Below are 20,209 nucleotides of genomic sequence, written 5' to 3' on the forward strand. Positions count from 1 at the left end.
AACATTCCTCGTGACTGCTGAATATTTGTGCATTTTGTGGATAGGGTGCTTTTCCACTCTGGCTGCAACATTTTTTTTCTGCCTGAGCACATTATTGACTGAAGCCTCAATTTTATTTTCCAACAATGGTCTGGAGTGATGAGATGTTGCAGGAATTGTGAGAAATTTAAATGACAGCTAGACTCAGCTCCCCAGTTCTCCTCAGAGTGTTTCTGCTGTCTGCCTGTAGCAGGCAGTGTAGTGGGATAGTGGCACTGATGAAGCCAATCCAGTATTTCTGCTGGTGCATTTGCACTATGCTGACTTATCTGCCAACTCACCAGACTCATCCTTCTTGTAAGCAGCAGCAACTCAGCTGTGGGGGGGGGTCAGGTGCCAGTGCCCCCCACTCCATCTGCTACTGCCATCTGCCACTCTTGCCAGAACATTCCTTTGAAAGAGGAGAAGATCCACCAGCAGAGGAATTGTCCCACTTTAAGGTACTTTGCTGAGGTCCCTCTCAAACCTGGAGTTAGCCCTGGTGATCTCTAACCAAATCTCCTGGACAAAGTTAAGGAGAAAGGTTAAACAACACCCATCATTTTATTAGAATGATCTTTTTTGCTGCTAAACTACCTGGTGGTTGAAAACACACCAACTCTGTTGGCTGTTTTCCATCTTTTAACTGGGATGCTTTTATGACATCTTTTCTGCGTGCCAACCAGAAAAGCTTTCACCTATACTTTTCCTGTTGATGTGAGTCATGTGCAACCAACACATCTAATATAAACTCCTGGCCTTAGAGGGCCACACATTCCATTTTAATTAATTACTCATTTGAATGCATCACATGGATGCATTGAAGTAGCATTGTTCATTGAGAGGGTGGGGAGAATGGTACCAAAAATGCCATGTTGGCACATTGAGAAAATATGTCCTCTGACTGGCTGGCACACCTTGTTTTTGTGCAAACCCAGAACAAACCCCAAACATATAAAAGCTGGATGAAACAGTAAAACACTTTCAAATTGTTTCCTTAACAGCTGATACATATATAAACTAATGGGTGTGCAGAATCTTCATTTCTACACCAAGCCCTGCAAAATCATTCAATGTAACTAGTCCCCAAGGAATGCAGTCCTGATTACTATCATACTTGTAAGAAAGAAGGACGCATGGCAAGAAGTTAAGTGTGACACTTAAATAGAGTTTAATGCATCTACAATAAGCAGCTGTAAAAATAGAGAGAGGGGGAAATAGAACAGAGAGAAAAAACTACAGTTAGAAATGTTTACTTTTTGAGATGTTTGTAGTTTGTAGTTCTCTCTATACCGTAGGGCCTCAGGACCAACAAGAAGAAGTGCACCGCACTCATGCAGTGAACAGTTTTTGGTCCTTTAATTCCCCCCCCCTTTCTGTAATTCTAGGCCTAACTTTTATCATGGTAACACAGTATTCTAGATAAATTGTGACTGCTTTAATAAATGCTGACATTTCTGAAGCTCAAGCCCTGACAAAGTGTAGTTGGTGAGTAATTCATTTGGCTGGGGAAGGTGGTGTTCATCCTGTTCTAAACAGGTTTTCACTCACCATAAAGGAGCAACTATGCAGTTTGGGTGTGGTGATATATCTAGTTCTCTTACTGGAGGCCCATGCATATTGCATTGCATGGAGAGGTTTCATTAGCTTTGGATTGTGCACCATGTGTGACCCCCTACTGTACAGGATCCACTGATGGTTATCTATGCTCAAGTTTTTTGTACAAATTTCAAAGGCCATTGAAGTCACCATTACTTTGTGGTAGTCACCATTTAATTTCACAAAACACTCTGGAAAACACTGTGTCTGGAATGGTCATGGGGAAGGGGGGAATGGTGGCTTCCCTGGTGGCCTATAAAGAGGAACTCCTCATCACTGTTGTTTCCAATTTTAGGAAACGGCCACTCCTGTCCAGTTGTCAATGGTAAGTCTACTCACCCGCAAATCATTTAAGACATTCACACACCCCAGATTGTCCACAATTATGAGACCATCCTCCTCTGTTTCACCAAACATTTCTAGTGTCTTTAGAAACAGGTTCTAAAAATGTATAGTGCACAGTTACTATGAAAATCTTCAAAGGGAACACTTGTGTTACTAGTTATTTATGTAGGATGATTTATAACCCACTCTTCATTAGAAGTCATTCTCATGGTATAACATAAAAATATGTGATGCATAATAAAATAAAACAATCTAAAACGAATCAAAGCACAAGAACTGGGCTCCTTCTGGGAGGAATGGTGGGATATAAATTTAATAAATAAATCAAATAAATCAGAATTACCTCCCAGCACCACGAGAGTGACAAGCATCTCTTCCAGTAAACTAACCAAATAGTGATTAACCAAATAAAGCTGTCTTTGGTGTCTAAAACCAACCAGGGTTGGTGTCACCCCAATCTGTGAAAGGAGAGCATACCACAACTGGGGTGCCACAATAGATAATTCTCTCTCATATGTCATCACATATCATACTGTCAGCAAGTGCAGCAATGTTAAAGGGGAGTCTTCTGATATGAAAAACTAGACTGGTATATAAGGGAGTAGGCAGTTCAGTAGATACTCATGCAGAGCTTGGAAGATTACTTTTAAAAAGTAATAAATTACAGTTACAGTTACATGGCCCCCAAAAAGTAGTAATTATCATTACAATTACAATTGCTCTGAAAGTAACTGATTACTTTATTTTTCCTTCAAAGTAATCACTACAATTACATTTCAGTTACTGTTAAAAAAAATGCCTACAAGGTGCTGGCCTTGGCTGCTGCACATCTAAGTAGCCTAAAACAACATTAAAAATAAACAAACACATACAGAGGTAGTAGAATAATTCTTTTTATCCATAAGATAGCAATGGTGGTCTCTCTGCTGGTAAGGGTGGTGGGGAGGGAGGCTGAGGCCACTACTCAGATCTTTGCACGTCAAACCAAGTGCAACCCCCCCTCAGCCAGCCAGCATAATCTCTCTCACTTAACCACCTCCCAGACCCTGCCCTGCCACCAACTAAAGGACACTCACCCAAGCACACATTTTATCCTGAGATGCAAAAAAGTAAAAATACTGCAAATGCAGCACAGTAGCCAGAGAGGGTGGTGGAGGCCATTTTGTGTGCCAAGTGCAAACACAGTATTCACACACACACACACGTTGTCATCTTTCACCTCCACAGTTCTTTATCTCCATTCTGCTGCTGCCTCCTTCTCCTTTATCCATGTTCTTGACCTCCGGATCCTTTCCCCCTCCACTCCATTCTTCACCGCCACTATCCGTTTTTTAAAATAATTATTTTCTCCACTCCACCCTGTCTCACTCTTCGCCTCCTCCCTCGTCACCTCCTACCCATCCACAGAGCATGAGGAAAGAGCAACACTGCGCAGAAGTCCAGTTTGAGGCACATCATTTTCATCCACAAATCAGAGGAGCAGAAGACTTCCCCTGCTCCCCCCAAGTAATACCCAAAAGTAATTCTGAAAATGTTACAATTACTCCACAAAAGTAGTAGAATTACTCCTAGTTCTATTACAATCAAAATATAAAGGAATTACCCACTCGTTACTCAAAAAAATAATGAATTACAAGTAATTTGTTACTTGTAACTAGTTACTTCCAAGCTCTGTACTCAGGTCCTAAGCCATGTAGAGTTTTATATGTCAACACAAGTGTCTTGAACCTGGCTCAGCAACTAACGGGCTGCCAATACAGTTCTTTCAGAACTGGTGTTATATGATCAAGCTTGCCACTCCTCTAACCACTTGCAATTTGTGTGAACTACTATCCTGGTCTACTGGTGGGAGCAGGAGATCACAAGAGGAAGATCATGTAATAATGCAGCAAAAGTCCATGAGTATGCAAACCTATTGATGCATCTAATGGAAATAGAACTATTATTATTATACTAGCAGCCTTGTACCCGTGTTTGTCAGAAATTCTAAGAAATTGCATCCAATTGTATCCAAACATAGTCAAAATCCAGATCCTGCATCTCAGGAACCATCATGCAAAATTTAGTTAGGATATCTCAAAAGGTGTCCAAATGCATAGCAAACCAACAATACAGAATATAGTAGTGGATTAATTCCTTCCTTCCACATTTATACTTCTTATGTGAGTAAAATATATTGGGTTGTAGCCAATGCTATTCCTATTCGAAGTACACCTACTGAAATTAATAAATCTAAGATAGTCACGTTCATTAACTTCAATGAATCTACTCTGAATAGGACTAGCATTGGATACAAACAATTCAGTTCCTTCCTTCAATACTTACATTGCTTATACTGAGTAGAGCTGTTAAATAAGTATATGGGAGAGACTTAACCTGAATTGGTCCTTTTTATGCCAGGGTTCCAGAATACTAAACTGAAGATCTGTTTCAGTGGCATATTGTGATACACTGTTAATCATCTGCTCCACGTTTCTCATCTTGGCATTAAACACTGCGGGTTGTATCTAGTGCTCACACAAGTACAAGGTAGTTCCCCCTGTTCTGCTTTGTCATAGACTTAGTCAAAGCAGGTGAAGGGCAGCAGCTCTATGTTATGTACAAGATCCTTCTACCTGATCTGAGAATATATCCTTCTTCCCACTGCAGCCCTGTATAACACAACCTACACTGCTCAGGAGGCCTCTGGAGAGGGTTTTCAGGGTGGTGCAAGGACTATAGATGGAGAGCAAGGGAAGACAACTGTGTGATCTGTCTTCTGCTTGCACAGCCATTGGAGACAACCCTCTATGAAGCTGAGTTTTTCCTTGACAAGCTTCTATTGCTTGGAAACATATAACATTGTAAATTGACAAATGAAGAGATTGTCACATTAGGAGATTTTCTGTCACGCAGTATGATTCTTAAAAAAGTTTTGTCTTCGTCACTAAAAAAAAAAGTCAGATCAGTAAATTTGATAGTAATACAGCCTTGTGGCCTTTTAACTATGCCCTGAAAAAGAACTTTCAGACTGCAGCAAATTTATGTATGAAATTTTAAAACTTGTCATCCTTTTGTTGTACAAGTCCTTCAAAAGCAGAGGTAGATGTGTTAATGAAGCAATTAGGTAAGATCTCAGTTTTGTTGTATAGTCTTGACCTGTCATTGAAGGGAAGTATTGTTGTTGTTGTTGTAGTTGCTATTGATGAACCTTACATGATAGAATGTGTATGATGATGAGTCAGTAGGTCAAATGGAAATGTTGGTAATATGTTATTTTGCTTTGACCTAGCTTTAAAAGATGATGTAAAGGCCAGAAATGACTTCTAAGACTGTCACATCATATTTACTAGATATCTGAAAGGTTTCCCCCCCCTCCTTTCATCTAGGATATGTAAAAGTCTCCTGAAAAGTTGTGAAACTATCAAACACCTTTCATCTTCAAAATGCCACAGATATTTCACTGAAATTGTTGTTATATGCCTTCAAGTCGATTATGACTTATGGTGACCCTATGGATCTTTTTTTTGATATATTCATAGGGTTTTCATGGTAAGAGGTATTCAGAGGTGGTTTACCATTGCCTTCCTCTAAGCCTACGGCATCCAGTATTCCCAGGTGGTCTCCCATCCAAGTACTAACCAGGCCTGACCCTGCTTAGCTTCCAAGATCAGACAAGATTGGGCATGTTCAGGGTAGTATGGCTGTATTTCACTAAAATAGGACCCTCCTAATTTCCCTTGAGATTTCCCTTGAGGCAACCCTGTTAACAACTTAAGGATGTGTGGATGCCCCTGGTTTTGTTTTATTTTTATTTTAAAAAACCTTACTTACTGAAGCTTATTTTGCTTTCCTTAAAACTTTTCCATAAAATTTCATGTCAGATGAAATTTGGAACCAGTTGGGACTGTAGAGCTAATGCCTTCCCTAAATCTGTGTGGAGTGAGGAGATTTCTGAGAGTGAGGAAAGAAACCAGTGGCACCAGGCCTTATTGTGAGGCTTAATATAGTATGACAAGTATGAGCAGTTGGACAATTTTTATATTCTATGGCCTAGAAGAGACAGGCTTTAAATATAGCCATAAAAGGCCACCTAGACTAGGGAAGGGGTACCTGTGGTCTTCCAGATGTTGTTGGATGACAAGTCCCATCCTCTCTGGCCATTGGCCATGCTGACTGGAGCCTCTGGGAGCAGGAGTCTATCAACACCTGGAATCCCACAGGTTTCCCCATTTGTGATCTAGATCCTTATATAGGAGGCTGGGCCCAATGTCCTGTAGGACCCTGCAGAGAGTTGCGTAGCGGAACGGAGAGTTTCAAGCGAGCTTGTGTGTGTGTGTTTGAATCTTTGCTAAGATTCTACCTTCCCTGCAAATTAGTCAGACAGAGACTTTAAGCTTTAAAATAAGAAAGAACTACTTTATTCTGGAAGTACATGTTTGATAGGAAAGAGTTCTATATCTAGCTAACTGGCTATGTTGGAGAGCCTAACACTGCGCCCAGTGTTAGCCCTCATGCTGGTTGAGAGGAGAGACAAAGGAAAGATGTCTGCTCCCCTCTCGAGAAAGAAGATGAAACTGGGAAAGCGGGAAGGAACTGGGATCAACATTCCTTGCATATCAGTCTAGCAGTAAGGAAGAGACAGCAGGAGATCAAAGGACAGGTATAGCCTAGCATCCAAGAGGTCTCCTCTCTAGCTACCCTTATTAACCCTATGCAGCCTAACCCAAGTTGGAGTTGAACCTCATACATTCCAACACCTTATGCATCCCACTTCTTTCATGTTTTAAAAAATCTGAACAACCTGCATGAATACATTCAGTTATATTATCAAGCTTGCAAAATAAGACCTGTGTGGGGTATTACTAGGCAAGAAACTCAAATGTTTACTTGTTCATTTAAGCCAGTTATTTGTTGCTTTCCCCTCACAGAGTGGCTTACATAAAAACATAAGAAATATGTACCAAATAATAATTTGAACAGAACAAACAAAAGTCCAATCACACCAACAATGTGTTAGCAGAAACAAACTAATAACAGCCTACATAATAATCACTGTCAAAAGCCATCCGGAACAAATGGGTTTTACATTCCTTATGGATGGTAGGGAGGGAAGAGCAGCTAATGTTGCTGAATGGCATTCACATTCAGATATGCAAATGCCTGCTTTGTTGTTTTGATCATCTGCTAAGTGCGTACAATAAATGAAGAGAGTTGCTTTATGCAGCAGAGTTCACTGGAGATATAAAGGAATATAAAAGAGAGTGGTGTTTATCTTAAACAAAATAAACTCATTTTATTAAGAAAGTACATGTGGATAGGAAAGCCTAATCATCTACACTAGAGGAATTCAAAAGGATTGTGGGAAGGAGGAGGAGGAAGTGGAAGTGATGATAACCCTGAGAATATCAGTCAACCAATCAGAGGCATGCTTAAACTTGAGGAAAGTAACAAGGAAAGAATTCAGCAGGGGCCCTTTCAACTGACTAACCAAATCTATTGTCTCTAATGGGTCAACAGATTCAGAGCACACAGTGAAACTTCCAACAGTAAAGACATCCCATTGATGATTGACTCTGCCTTTTATACATTCTATTCAAAGTTGCAGCATACCTCGCTTTGATACTTGGAATGAAATAAGACTGCGTTTTCATGATCAATGTAGTTTTATTTCCTTCCTTTGTTGTAGTTGTTGCTGCTACCCTTTCCTTCAAGGAGCTGATGGTGGTTTTCCCTCTACTCTTTTATTCTCACAGCTTGCTGAGGTAAAGTCAGAAACATAGGGAGCTACCTTATACTAAGTCACCACTCACCATATACTCAGAGGCAATTGTTACCAAACTCTTCCAAGCTACACACAGGAAGTGGATTGGACTGTGAATGACCAACTCAAACTGTGTTTGCATGTTGACAAACTGTGTTTGTATGTTGACATGTAGGGCAGTCCAATATCTCAGAGAGGAGGTCAGGTCTCCTGCTGCCCTTGTGCATTCACTTTAGCTGTCCAATTTCCCTGCTTTTAAAAGTCTGATAATAGTATCTGTTGTCTACAAGTGTGTTCTTAAACCTCAAGGTAAGAAATGGGATCCTGTGCAAGTTTACTGAGAATGGATTGATCATTTGCATGCTTATTGAGTTCAATGGGATTTACTCCCGTGCTTAGGGTAGGGGAAACTGGCCACGGGGAAGGAGGAGAAGAGGGAGGGAGGGCTGAAGTGGGCAGAGAAAGAGGAAGAGGGAAGAGGGGAGAGGAGGAGGAGGAGGAGAGGAGAGGGGGAGGAGGAGAGGGGAGGGGAAGGCAACAGAGGGAAGGAAAAGGGGGTCAGGGTAGGGAAAGGCAGGTCTGATCATTTGCATGCTTATTGAGCTCAGTGGGATTTACTCCTGTCCAATCATGCTTAGGATAGATGAAACTGACCTGGGGGAGGGGCAGGGAGGGGAAGTGGAAGGGGAAAAGAATGGGAGGAAGGGGAGGAGGACAGGTTTGTCATTTACATGCTTATTGAGTTCAGTGGGATTTACTCCTCTGCAATCTTGCTTCAGATATGTAAAACTGACCATGGGGTAGGAGGAGAAGGGGAAGGGAGAGGAAGGGGGAGGGGGAAGGGGGGAAGGAGAGAGAAAGGGATTGGAAGGAGAGTGGAGGGGGAGGAGAGGGAGAGGTAAAGGAAGGGGGAGGGAAGGGCCAAGCGGGAAGGGATAGGAGGGAGGAGGAGGGGAGGGCTGGTTTGATCATTTGCATCCTTTTTAGTTCAGTGGGATTTGATCCTGTATAATCTTGCTTAGGATAGGTGAAACTGACCTGGGGGATGGGCAGGGAGGGAAAAGGGGGAAAGAAGGAGAAGGGTATAGGTAGGAAGGAAGGTGAAGGGGAGAGGGAGGGGAGGAGATTGGGTGGGTGGGCACTGGGCAGAGGGAAAGCTCCTTTCCTTTCCAAAAGGAAAATGTTGTGAACAGTATCATTGTTTTTCAGGGTTTCCCCCACCTTTCTATTATTTATTTATTTATTTATTATTTATTAAACTTTTATACCGCCCGACTAGCAAAAGCTCTCTGGGCGGTGAACAACAAAAATATTAAGATACACAACATAATACAATAAAAACATATAACAATAAAACAGTCTAAAATCAATTACAACAAATGAAAAATCAATAGCTTAAGTTAAAATGCATTGGGAAAGAGGAAGGTTTTAACTTGGCGCCGAAAGGATAGCAGTGTCGGCGCCAAGCATACCTCCTCAGGGAGACTGTTCCACAGTTCGGGGGCCACCACTGAGAAGGCCCTAGATCTTGTCACCACCCTCCGGGCCTCTCTATGAGTCGGAACCCGGAGGAGGGCCTTTGAAGCAGAAAGCAGTGAGCGGACGGGTTCATATCGGGAGAGGCGTTCCAACAGATATTGTGGTCCCATGCCGTATAAGGCTTTATACTATTCTACAGTAGACACATATAGTCTCCCACCCAAATTTAAACTACAGCTGCCACTGGCTACATCCACACCAGTCCTTTATTTCACTTTAGACAGAAGAGGGGCTGACTGTTACACCACTCTTGCCACTGGAGCCCTGTGAGGGGAATATGAATCTCCTAACAAATCTCAGCACCCTTCACAAAGTACGCTTCCCTGGATTCTTTGGGGGAAGCCATGACTATCTAAAGTGAAATAAAGGTCTGACGTGTGTGTGGCCACCTGATTAGCCAAGCCAAAAAGCTGCGAGTCTGCATTTTAGAAAACAGACAGCTGGTTCTTACTGAGCATGCCCATGCTTATCATTGACTCTAAATTTAAATTTCTTAAATTAATTAAAAATCAGCCAGGCATTTTGTTAATGTTTAAACTGCAGAAGATGAAGGTCAGAGTATGGTGCAAGGCCATTAATAGGATTACAGGTACCATGTGGATATGGCTCATTTTTAATTAATTTCAACAAATTATGAGACCACTGACAGAAAAAAGTCCAAGAGGGGTCTGGATTTTTTCTCTTGTGTTTTACACTTTGAACTCTTGATTCTATCTGAGTGTTTTGTGTATTGCCATGAAAATTGACAGGGTTGTTAAGCAGGCGTTTCTGAGTTCAGAACTATAAGTTGTGTAAGGTTTTGTTTTGAAATGAATATGGGAAGCAGCAGAATGGCCTGGGGGGTATTTTCAATTTAACATTGCGGCATGCGAAAAATCCATGCTGGCTATATTATACGGCCATTCTCGTGACTGTATAATAAGTCTCCCCATTTGTCTATGTAACTCAGTGTTTGCATCAGCCCTCAGTATCACTCTACTTAAGTCCCCCTCCATGCTATTTTTAGGATGGGAATAATAATAGACTTCATATAAAACATAATAAAGATTGAAAGAGATTTTTAAAAATAGCATAATGGGAGAAGTGAGTGTTGCTTCATGTCTAAGAGGATTATATTGGCGGATTCTCTATTCTGTTGATGAAACGCTTGTCCAAGTCACCATGAACATGAGAAAATGATAGGGAGTCATAATGCAATAAGAATTAAGATCAGTTATTTATGTATGCCTAAAGCAGAACTGTGTTCTCTTTTGCAATGAGTGTACAATATATCACCTATGTTTAGGTTCTTTGGTGATGGGGGTTCTCCAAACATTAATAAAGTTAGATGACAAAGAACAATTCATCCATGATAAGATATGCCGATGCTTGATCAGTGAATCAAAAATATGGATTCTTCTATCACTAACCTCCCAATTTCTAAATGACAGGAAGGAAAAGCTTCCTCTGTTGCTGAGACAGTAATAAAGAACAGATATTCATAGCATCTGTGCAATTGAAAACAGGGAGCAATAATACAGGGAGCACTATAAATACGGGATGGTAGCATGGCCACAAAGAAAACATCACAACATTTGATTTTCAATGAACTAAGGGCCCATATGGCAGCAAGATCAAGGAAGGAATAGATTTTCAACATGATAGTCTTTGCATAGCACTAAGCTCAACAGCGGGCATGGAGGAAAAATGACATTGTAAAACTCTAGTGAACAATCATGAAATATGCAAATCTACTCAACCGCAGCCAAAATGCAATCCATTCTTTTATGCAGAAAGAGAAAGCTGAGGATTCAGTAACTGCTGCTGATCCTTAATTTGCATCTCACTGCACGGTGGAAAAGCACAGATCTGTAATAACCCCAGTCAGGCAGAATATTTCTCACATTTGAAATGTTTGCATGCACCTCTACCTCTCTTAATTTATTTAGGCATTGTGGATGAAATGTTATCTCTAGGAAAGACCTCCTTTCATGCCCATCATTTGTACTGAACCATGATTCATTCTATCTAAAACATTTTATAACCATATATTAAAAATTGAATTTGATCATGCAGGGTTCCCATTCACAGAGAGGATTGTATGCACAATCAGCCTAAATTGCTTACAGTTCCTCTTCAGACCTTCCCATGCAGTGTAGGAAGGTCTCAGGTAGGGATGAAAACTTTCATGAAGGCTGCGGTGGTGCTTTCACGTGTTCACAGTGAATGCCTGAAGAGGGCTACAGACTATTCCAGAAGCAGCTGAAGCTCAACATGATTGAGCAAAGCTGGGTTGTTTCAGCAAAGCTTCCTTGTAACATGGCTTTTTAAAAATCTGTGAGTGCAACTGACTGGCCAAAAAACAATCATTCAGTTTGCCAGCTCTGTGTGTGTATTCCTGCTATAAATTAATTGGATAATAGGTTCTGGGATTCAAATTAGTTTAAAAGTTCACTATCTGAAGGGTTTTTTTTCCTGTTCTTTGTACCTTAGAGGAAACATAATCTTCCTTCCTTTGGGCCACAGAGCACCTTGAAGGTAGGAAAGGTAAACTTAGCTTTTCAAAGTCTATTGTAGGAACACAGCTCAGTTACCTGTTTGCAGTTGTCGGAGGACTTTTTTTTAATGAACATGCTCAATGCTATATTGCACACCATGTGTATTTCCAACTTTTGTGCCACTTAAGAAGGCCTCATGGAGAAATGAAAATGGGAAAAGATGTAACAAAGTACATGTAAGGATCCACAAAACAGGTAAGGATTCACAAAACATTGGTAAAGCAATCCACCAAAACCCATGACTACTAACAGCAAAGTTTGCAAAGGTGACTTTATTTCAACAGTACATTAAATATGATTTAAGAAAATAGGGGGAAATGGCATCAAATGCTTTATTTTGCCATTTTTTTTGCTCTTATTTTAATAGGCTTGAACTTTGTCATAAAAAAGAGATGGGTTTTAGATATGTATATAAAGAAAGAGAAATGATGTTTTCAGGCCTGCTTGAAGTCATCTTTTCAGAAGAAAACCATACATATGTAGGAGGTATTTATGGTGTTTCCTCAATTAGAGGGGGTAGAGTTTTGTGTGTGCTCATTGGGTTGAAGACAAGTTCTGAGGTCATGTCCTGGTAGACTATGAACCTATGAAGCTACCTAATGGTGAGTCAGACCCTTGATCTGTGTAGCTCAGTATTGTCCATACTAACTGGCAGGAAGACTCCAGGTTTCAGACAGGAGTCTTTTCCAGAATTTCTTGGACATGTCAGGGATTGGATCAGGGACCTTCTGTATGCAAAGCAGGTGCTTATATGACCAGAGCACATAAAATGTGCATGTTCATACAACTTGGTGCACCTGTAATATTTGTGTAATATTTGTGTAGGGAATAATGGAAAAATGTTGTGCTTGTTTTGTGTTGATCTGTGTAGGTCCAGATAGGCCAGGAAGAGACTGGGTGATCAGTAGGGCTCAGATGAATGTCTGATAGTGAACATCTTAGGCACAGCTGGAGCTTTGGGGGACTAAAATGTCCCCCGAATCTCCTACAATGCTTACCTTTTAATGTCCTTGTTTTCTGGTGTTCAGAACTCAAATAAGCTGCTGCTCCATTGGTGTCATTTCCCCATAAATTGGTCTTTCTGCATTGGAAACAGTGAAGTTGTCACATAGCCAGTGTGTTTTGGTTGTATGGTAATATACCACCTCCCAAGAAGATAAGATTAATGCCACAGCTGCTGCTTAAATAGCACTTGAGAGAGTCTTTTTGTCTTTTGGTGCCTCTATTTGACAGAGAACACAGCTGGACACTGAGATCTCTGCAAACTACTCCTTTTGGAGCTTCCTTTGAACAATCAATGAAACTTTGCATGGGTACACTAAAGGAGTTTGTGAAACATTTCCTCCCTAATTAAGCTCAGACCTTGTATATAGGCAACTATGTCACTACCCCGTCTCATCATTAGTGGTGAGGTACAGTTTATTTCCTGTGATCAGTTTGCAGCTGCTTCCTCTAATTCTATTGGAAGCAAACTTTAGAAGGGAGATCTTTGTAACGTTGGGTACCTGTATTGTGCTGGAATGAGGCGCCACCTTTGTTTTGTGCTGGACCTGTTCAAACAGAGTTTCCTTTTCCTCTAGGAAAGGCATGAACACAAAGTAAATTTGTTCTTATCAAAACAATACGGAGGAAGAAAAATCTGGCTTGCCCTCATTCACTTCCATTCAAAAGAATGGACGTGTGTGTGGATAAGGAGCTGTCCATGGTTCTGGCCCAAAATCCCAGGATTTGAATGCTACGGCTCCTGGCTTTTACAAGTAACGTTTGACCAAAGGCCTAATTTACCACATTGTATTATGATAGCAAGAAACCAGTGCCAACACTGCTATTGGCACTACTGTACCATTCTGAGCTTGCTAATTGATTGCTTCTGCAGAGGCAGCACAGTGAGTGAAAGAGAACATATGATCATGTTTCTGTGGGCTAAATAACAACAAAGTCCCTTTGGTTTATTTATTTATTTTATGCAGTGGGCTAATTAACAATAGATACTTAACATCCTCCTGTGTTGCTTGACACTGTTTAAACAGTAAGGCAAACACTGGGATTAGTTCAGTTAATGGAAAGTCTTCCTATTACATTGCTCGTTGGATGTTGGGGTGCAATGAAGATATTAAGCAAATGCTTAGAAGTTGATGAGGGAAATAGAACACTGCAGGCGTACCTTTGCAACAACAACAACAAAATCACACAGCAGATGCTGTACACTGTTTATGTATTTTAATGTCCATTTGCAATATTTATCAGTGTATATACACATAGAACCTGCAGAATGGGGAGCGGGGTTAGCATGGAATGCAGTCAGCCCTGTAATTAATTACCTGTTGTGTGGTTTATTTTATATTTTCTAAAGTAGCTAATAAACTGGATATCCCTGCAACAGAAGCATAGTTTTTCAGAAGACAGCATGGACAGAAATCTTACTTTAAAACCCTAAAATGCACATGCCAACACGTATACTAAACATGCAAAAGGGTTTGAGTTATTTATTTGCTTCCTCCAAGAAGCCCTGAAAATTGTCATTAGCAACCTCACATAATTTGCTCCTAAGAACTTAAGTTTGTAATGCAGACAAGTGCTGGCTATTTTATAGCATTTTCTCATATGAGTAAATTGCCTGAGGTGAGCCTTCCAAAGAAAACAATCAAACAAAAAAACCCAGTCTATCTAGTTATCCTTCTATTGTTAAATATCTTTTGGTGGTGGTCCTTTATCTGTGAGATGCCTTGTGTGCCCAGTACAGGAGTAACTGCCAGATACATTTATATACCACCTTCCCCTTTTGCCACCATGTTAAATGGATCCTTAGAACCAGTCCCAGAAAAAAAGAAAGGATCTGGTAGAAAGCTTCATTCTTTTATGACAGCTAGAAAATCCCCTTTGAACTATCATAGGATGAGAAGTAGGGGAATTATTCATCGTTTATGAATAACAAGCTGGCACTTGTGCTTCTCCCCAGTCGAAATACACACACGTACTGAGCCAGGAAAAATCAGACATGATCTTATGCTTCTCATTATTCAAGCCAGAGGACTGATTGTTTTCCATTTTGAAAATAAGTGTTTTATAGTGAAAGTATTTTTATTATCCATTAGGTAGAATACCCAGTTAGTTGAGGACCATTGTGGGAATCCCATCAGATGTCTAACATCAAAACTAGGCCCTGACCTACTTCTCAGTGACAATAGGTGCTTTGTCCAATATAAAGCATGTGATGTGACTATGACAGAAAAAACAGACAGTTATGTCCTTTTTCTGGAGCAGTATCTGAAAGAAATGCTTTGATGTCTTTAATCTATATTAAAAATTGTGGCTACCTTTGTCCCTACCTTTCTACTGCTACTACTGCTACCACTACTACTAATAATAATTAATAATAAAACACCTCAAAGCAAAACTTCACTGCTGCTAGTCCAGTAGAAAGGCATGCCTTAAAAATGAAAATGCTTGTGAAGGAAAACGCTAAAAGTGAGGACATATATTAGCCATTGCTAAATTGAGGGTTCTTTGTCGCACTATCCTCTACCTGCCCCCTAATGTCAGGAAGATGTTTCTTTCATGTCACACTAAGTATTTCTGACACATAGTTGGCAATGGCAAGTCTATCCATGAGAATTCATCTGTTTGGTTTTCTGCTGGCCTCCTCCCCAGGATGAAAGATAAGGATAGTTCATTCTAGCGGTACGGGGTGTCCTGCTCAGGCTCCTTTTGGGTTCTGTCATCTGGCTTTGCTGTCCTTCCAAAGCACTACAAGAAGCTTTCTGTAACTAGAGTGCTCCTACTGGGAGAAAGGGCTTAATATAAATCTAATAAATAAACAAAATAAATAATAAATAATAGAGTGATGAAAGGTAGACCTACTTTGAGAGAGCTAATCTGCCAATACAGATGATCATACATAGCATATATAGCACCGTATACATTTGCTTATCAAACTTATTATAGATGAGCTTTGTCTTTCCTGTATCTTTACTACTCCACAGTCCTGGAGGATTAAGAATGGAACGTGCTGTTAACATTTCATTTGGCCTCTCTGCAAACTACCATCATTCTTTATTTTGCCACCACCACCATGTTGGGGGACTTTTAAAATGTTGTTCATTCTTTTCTTCAGTTCTTACCAAGCTTAAGAGTTTTGCTGTATCAGAGCAAGGCCTATTTAGTGTAGCACCTTTTCTCCACAGTGGCTAACTAGATACCTTTGGGAAGCCAAAAGGAGGACATGAGGGGAATAGCCCACTTCCACTATTGTTCCCCAGCAACTGGTATTCAGAACCATGCTGCATCTGATAGTGGAGGTACAAGACAGCCATCCTGACTAGTAGCCCATGATTAGAAGTTGTCTAATCTCCTTCAAATTCATCACCAATTAGGGCTGTCAGAGCATCTTGTGGGAGAGACAACTTCATAGGTAACTATGTGCTGTGTGAAGTACTTCCTTTTGTCTGTTGCCAATATTCCAACATCATTGGATCACCCAGGCTCTGGTAGAGTGAGAAACAACAACTTTTATCTATCTAATTTTTCCACACCATGCATAATTTTACAGACCTTTCCATGTCCCCCCATCCACTTACCTTTTTTAAAGAAACTAAAACAAACACCCAGATCTTGTAACCTTTTCTTGTTGAAGAGATGTTCCGGTTCCCTGGTCATTTTGGTTGCCTTTTTTCTGCATCTTTTCCAGATCTACAGCATCATTTTTGACATGCAGCAACCAGAACTGTACATAGTATTCCAACTATGGTTGCACCATAGATTCATCTAAAAACACTATGATATTGGCAATTCTGTTTTTAATCCCTTGCCTAATGATACCTAACATGAAATTCATACTTTTCAAAGCTTCTGCACACTGGGTTGGATTTTCATTGAGCCATGCATCATGACTCCTAGATCCTGGTCAGTCACCACCAGGTCAGACACCATCAATATACAATATATATGAAGGTAGGGATTTTTTCTTTTGCCCCAGTGTGCAACACTTTACATGAACTACATTGGCCATTTTAATGTCTATTCTCCCAGGCTTAAGAAATACTTTCAGAACTCTTCACAATATTTTGTTTTTACCACCCTGAATCATTTGGTGTCATCAGCAAATTAGGTTAATCTCACTGCCTACCCCTAACTCTGAATCATTTGTGAAGAAGTTAGAAAGCACTGGTCCCCTACTACAGGCATTTGTGGACCCCATGTTGTGAGAACTGTCAGTTTATACCTACTCTCTCCTTCCTGTCCTTTAACTAGTTACCGATCCATAAGAGGACCTGACATCTTATCCCATTACTGTAAAGTTTACTCAGGAGCCTTTAGTGAGGGATTTTGTCAAAAGCATTTTGAAAGTGCAAATACACAGTGTCTACCAGATCACCCCTATCCACATCCTTGCTGACATTTTCATGGAATTCTTAAAGGTGAGACAGGACATAACTTTGTAGAAATAACATTGATTCATCTTCAGCAAGATATGTTCTTCTATATGCTTGACTAATGATCTATGTTCTTGATCTTTACTAAAGCTTTCCACTAATTTAGCCAGAACAGATATAGATAACAAAATAGGTTCAGGTTCATTCTATTGTATTTGGTAAAAAGCCATCACAAACCGAATAAGTATATATATATACAATAATAAAGTGCAGACAGATTCAGTTTAACAAATCCCCTGTACAATCCACTGCAATTGCACTCAAAGTAATTGCACAAATATGTTTTGCTGCCTTAGCAAACAAAGCTGTTTTATATGTAACATATGGATCACAATCTGACAGTAACCAGCATACTTTTACAAAGGTAGTCTCACCTCGTAGAGCTGTCAAACTCTGTCGCAAGAATCTATCCCTAGGGATCTGATATAACTGACAATATAGTAGGTAGTGTGAAATATGCTCTACCTCTCCCCCACCACAGATGCAGAGCCCTAGATTCCTTGGGACACGCCTATATCTTCCATCCAAAATAGCTGAGGGCATGGTTTGAAAACGTAGTTCTGTGAATGCAATTCTCAGAGAGGCAAACATAAGCATTTGTAGGTATTGAGCTCTTTCATGGTTTGATTTCAACAAGCAATACCAGTAAGAAAAAATTGAGGATTTGATTAGGTCTAAATCCTGATTGTTATAATACAGAAGCCCTAGCTTTAACTGATGCCATGCCTGTCTCTGTCCTAAGAAATGGGGCTGGGGTCCCTGGGGGTACTGCCAATAAGTATCTCAGAAACTTATTTTGGCAGACCTCTAGCTCCTTCAAGTTGTTCTGCCTTATCCCTCAAATCTCAATACCATATTGGATTTGAGGAGCCACTTTCCCAAGGAACACTTTCAGTGTTGGATTTAACAACCTGCCTCCCCTAGAATAAAAAAAAATGAGAATAGCTTGGATTGTTTTCTGCGCTGCTATTTCTGCATTCTGTAAATGAATGTTCCAAGAATTTTTCTCATCAAAATATATTCCAAGATACTTAAAGGAGGAAACCTTAGAACAGATATTAAGCCAACTAACCTTTAATTTAATTTAACCTTTAACCTTTAATTTAATCCTCCCTGGATTTCTTTCTTAAAACTGGTGTTACATTGTCTTTCTACTCTGGTACAGGAGCTGATCTAAAGGACATGTTACTTTAAGGACCTCCCTCATGTATTGCTCTATTGCCCAATATATATCCAGCCAAGATCTAGATTCCTTAAGAAATGGCTAGACATTCCCTGGCTTATCTCACCTGATGAAAAAATTATTTTCTTAATGGCTGACCATATCCGAGAAGTAACCCATAATGTATCCCTTTTTATAATAGCAGCCAGAAAACTTTGGGCAAATCACATTGCCTCAACAAATATCATCTAGGCACGTTTTTAATTCCCCTTGTTTGATTATAAATTATTGTATTTATATCATGTTTGTATTGTATTTTTACTGTATTACTTGCGTTGGCCTCCGGCCCTGCAATTCAACTTAATAAACTAATTTGGTTACTTTAAAAAAGAAAATAAAAGAAAAACAGCAATTTCACATTTGAGGCCTTCAGGAACTCTTACATTAATACCATATGGATCCAGTGATTTTCTAGCATTTAAATTAAATTAAGATCTAGAACTTCATCTTTTGTCACTGTTATTTGCCACAGTTCTTCCTAAAATACCCAGTTCAGACATGGGTATCTGTTCTTCTACAGTAGGACAGACACAAAGAATTCATTCAGTTTTTCTGTAATTCATCCTTATCCTACCTTGGCATCTTGATTTAATGAGGAAACCTGGTAACCCTCTTCAGGCATTCAGCATCAAGAAGCAAGGGTGTAGTAGTCCAGGGTGTCAGGGAGTCTAAGACCCTTTACTTTTTTGGGAGCAGGGTCACAACAGGGTCCCTATGTCTTCAGGATCTTACAAGCCAATCAGCATGAAAGGGGTGTGTGTGAGCCACTGAGAAGAGTCTTCCTTGTCCTTTTCTGCTGATTGGAGCCAATCAGAGTGAAAGGAGGTGAGTCAGCTGCTGCAAAGACCCTTCTCAATAGCTAACACTCTTCCCTTTCATGCTTATTGGCTCCAAGGGATGTCTGCTGTTGTGGGAGAAAGTACTAACAAGGAACTCGTTCAACCCAGCAGCAAAAAAAAAAAAAAAGGAGGCATGGCTATGACTAACATGACCCTGCACTTCTGAATTTGCCACTAAGCTACTGTCAAGAAGTGACCACAAAAAGAGTGTATGGGGCTGGGGGCATTTGGGCTTCCTCCACGCCCCAGTGTGGCTGTGCACAATGGGCACACCCAATTCCCCCTATGAAATTTCTTACCTTGAGCAGGAAAGTCTGAAACGGGTTCCTAAGGATGTTCAATTGATCATTCTTAGAAGCCTCCTTATGATCAGGAATCCTATTAATACAAGTCCCCTTTGGACCTTTGCACTAAGCATGGGAAGTGTGTGTGTGGGGGGACATATTGATGCATGGGCCTCTGACATCATACACACTTTTTGCCCATATGTGCTCATGCTGAATTTCTGATCAGGGCTATTGTGTGATGGTAACTGTAGTATTTTTAATAAGTAGCTTTGTAGATTGCAGCTTTAACAGGTAAGCATAGCTTCACCATTTTTTAAAAAAAGCATGATGGAAATGGAAGATTTGTGGGGATTATTGAAACAAATCATAGCCCTGAAACTTTCAAATGAAATCTCAGGGATGTGACAGGACAAAGCATGATAAGAATTATAGTTTAAGGTGAATACTGAAGTACAGGCAAGCTTAGAAATAAGAAAATTAATAATAAACCAGTTTAATCAGACCTTGACATTTAAGGAAGAAATTCTGACTATTATTCCAACATACAATTTATGCCGTCCAAGATCACTTTATCAATATGAAATCTTAACCCAAACCAACCAATCACTAAAGTGTATTTCCATGGTGATAAGTCATGTCACAATCAGC

At 40.2% G+C, this 20,209-nt stretch overlaps 1 pseudogene; it reads right to left on the reverse strand.

Annotated features, from left to right (window-relative positions):
- Positions 1–5,534: 5,534 nt before the first annotated feature.
- On the reverse strand, positions 5,535–5,653 carry LOC133375803 (5S ribosomal RNA; annotated as a pseudogene).
- Positions 5,654–20,209: the final 14,556 nt, after the last annotated feature.

Source organism: Rhineura floridana, chromosome 1 (assembly GCF_030035675.1).
Source record: "Rhineura floridana isolate rRhiFlo1 chromosome 1, rRhiFlo1.hap2, whole genome shotgun sequence".
Taxonomy (NCBI): Eukaryota; Metazoa; Chordata; class Lepidosauria; order Squamata; family Rhineuridae; genus Rhineura; species Rhineura floridana.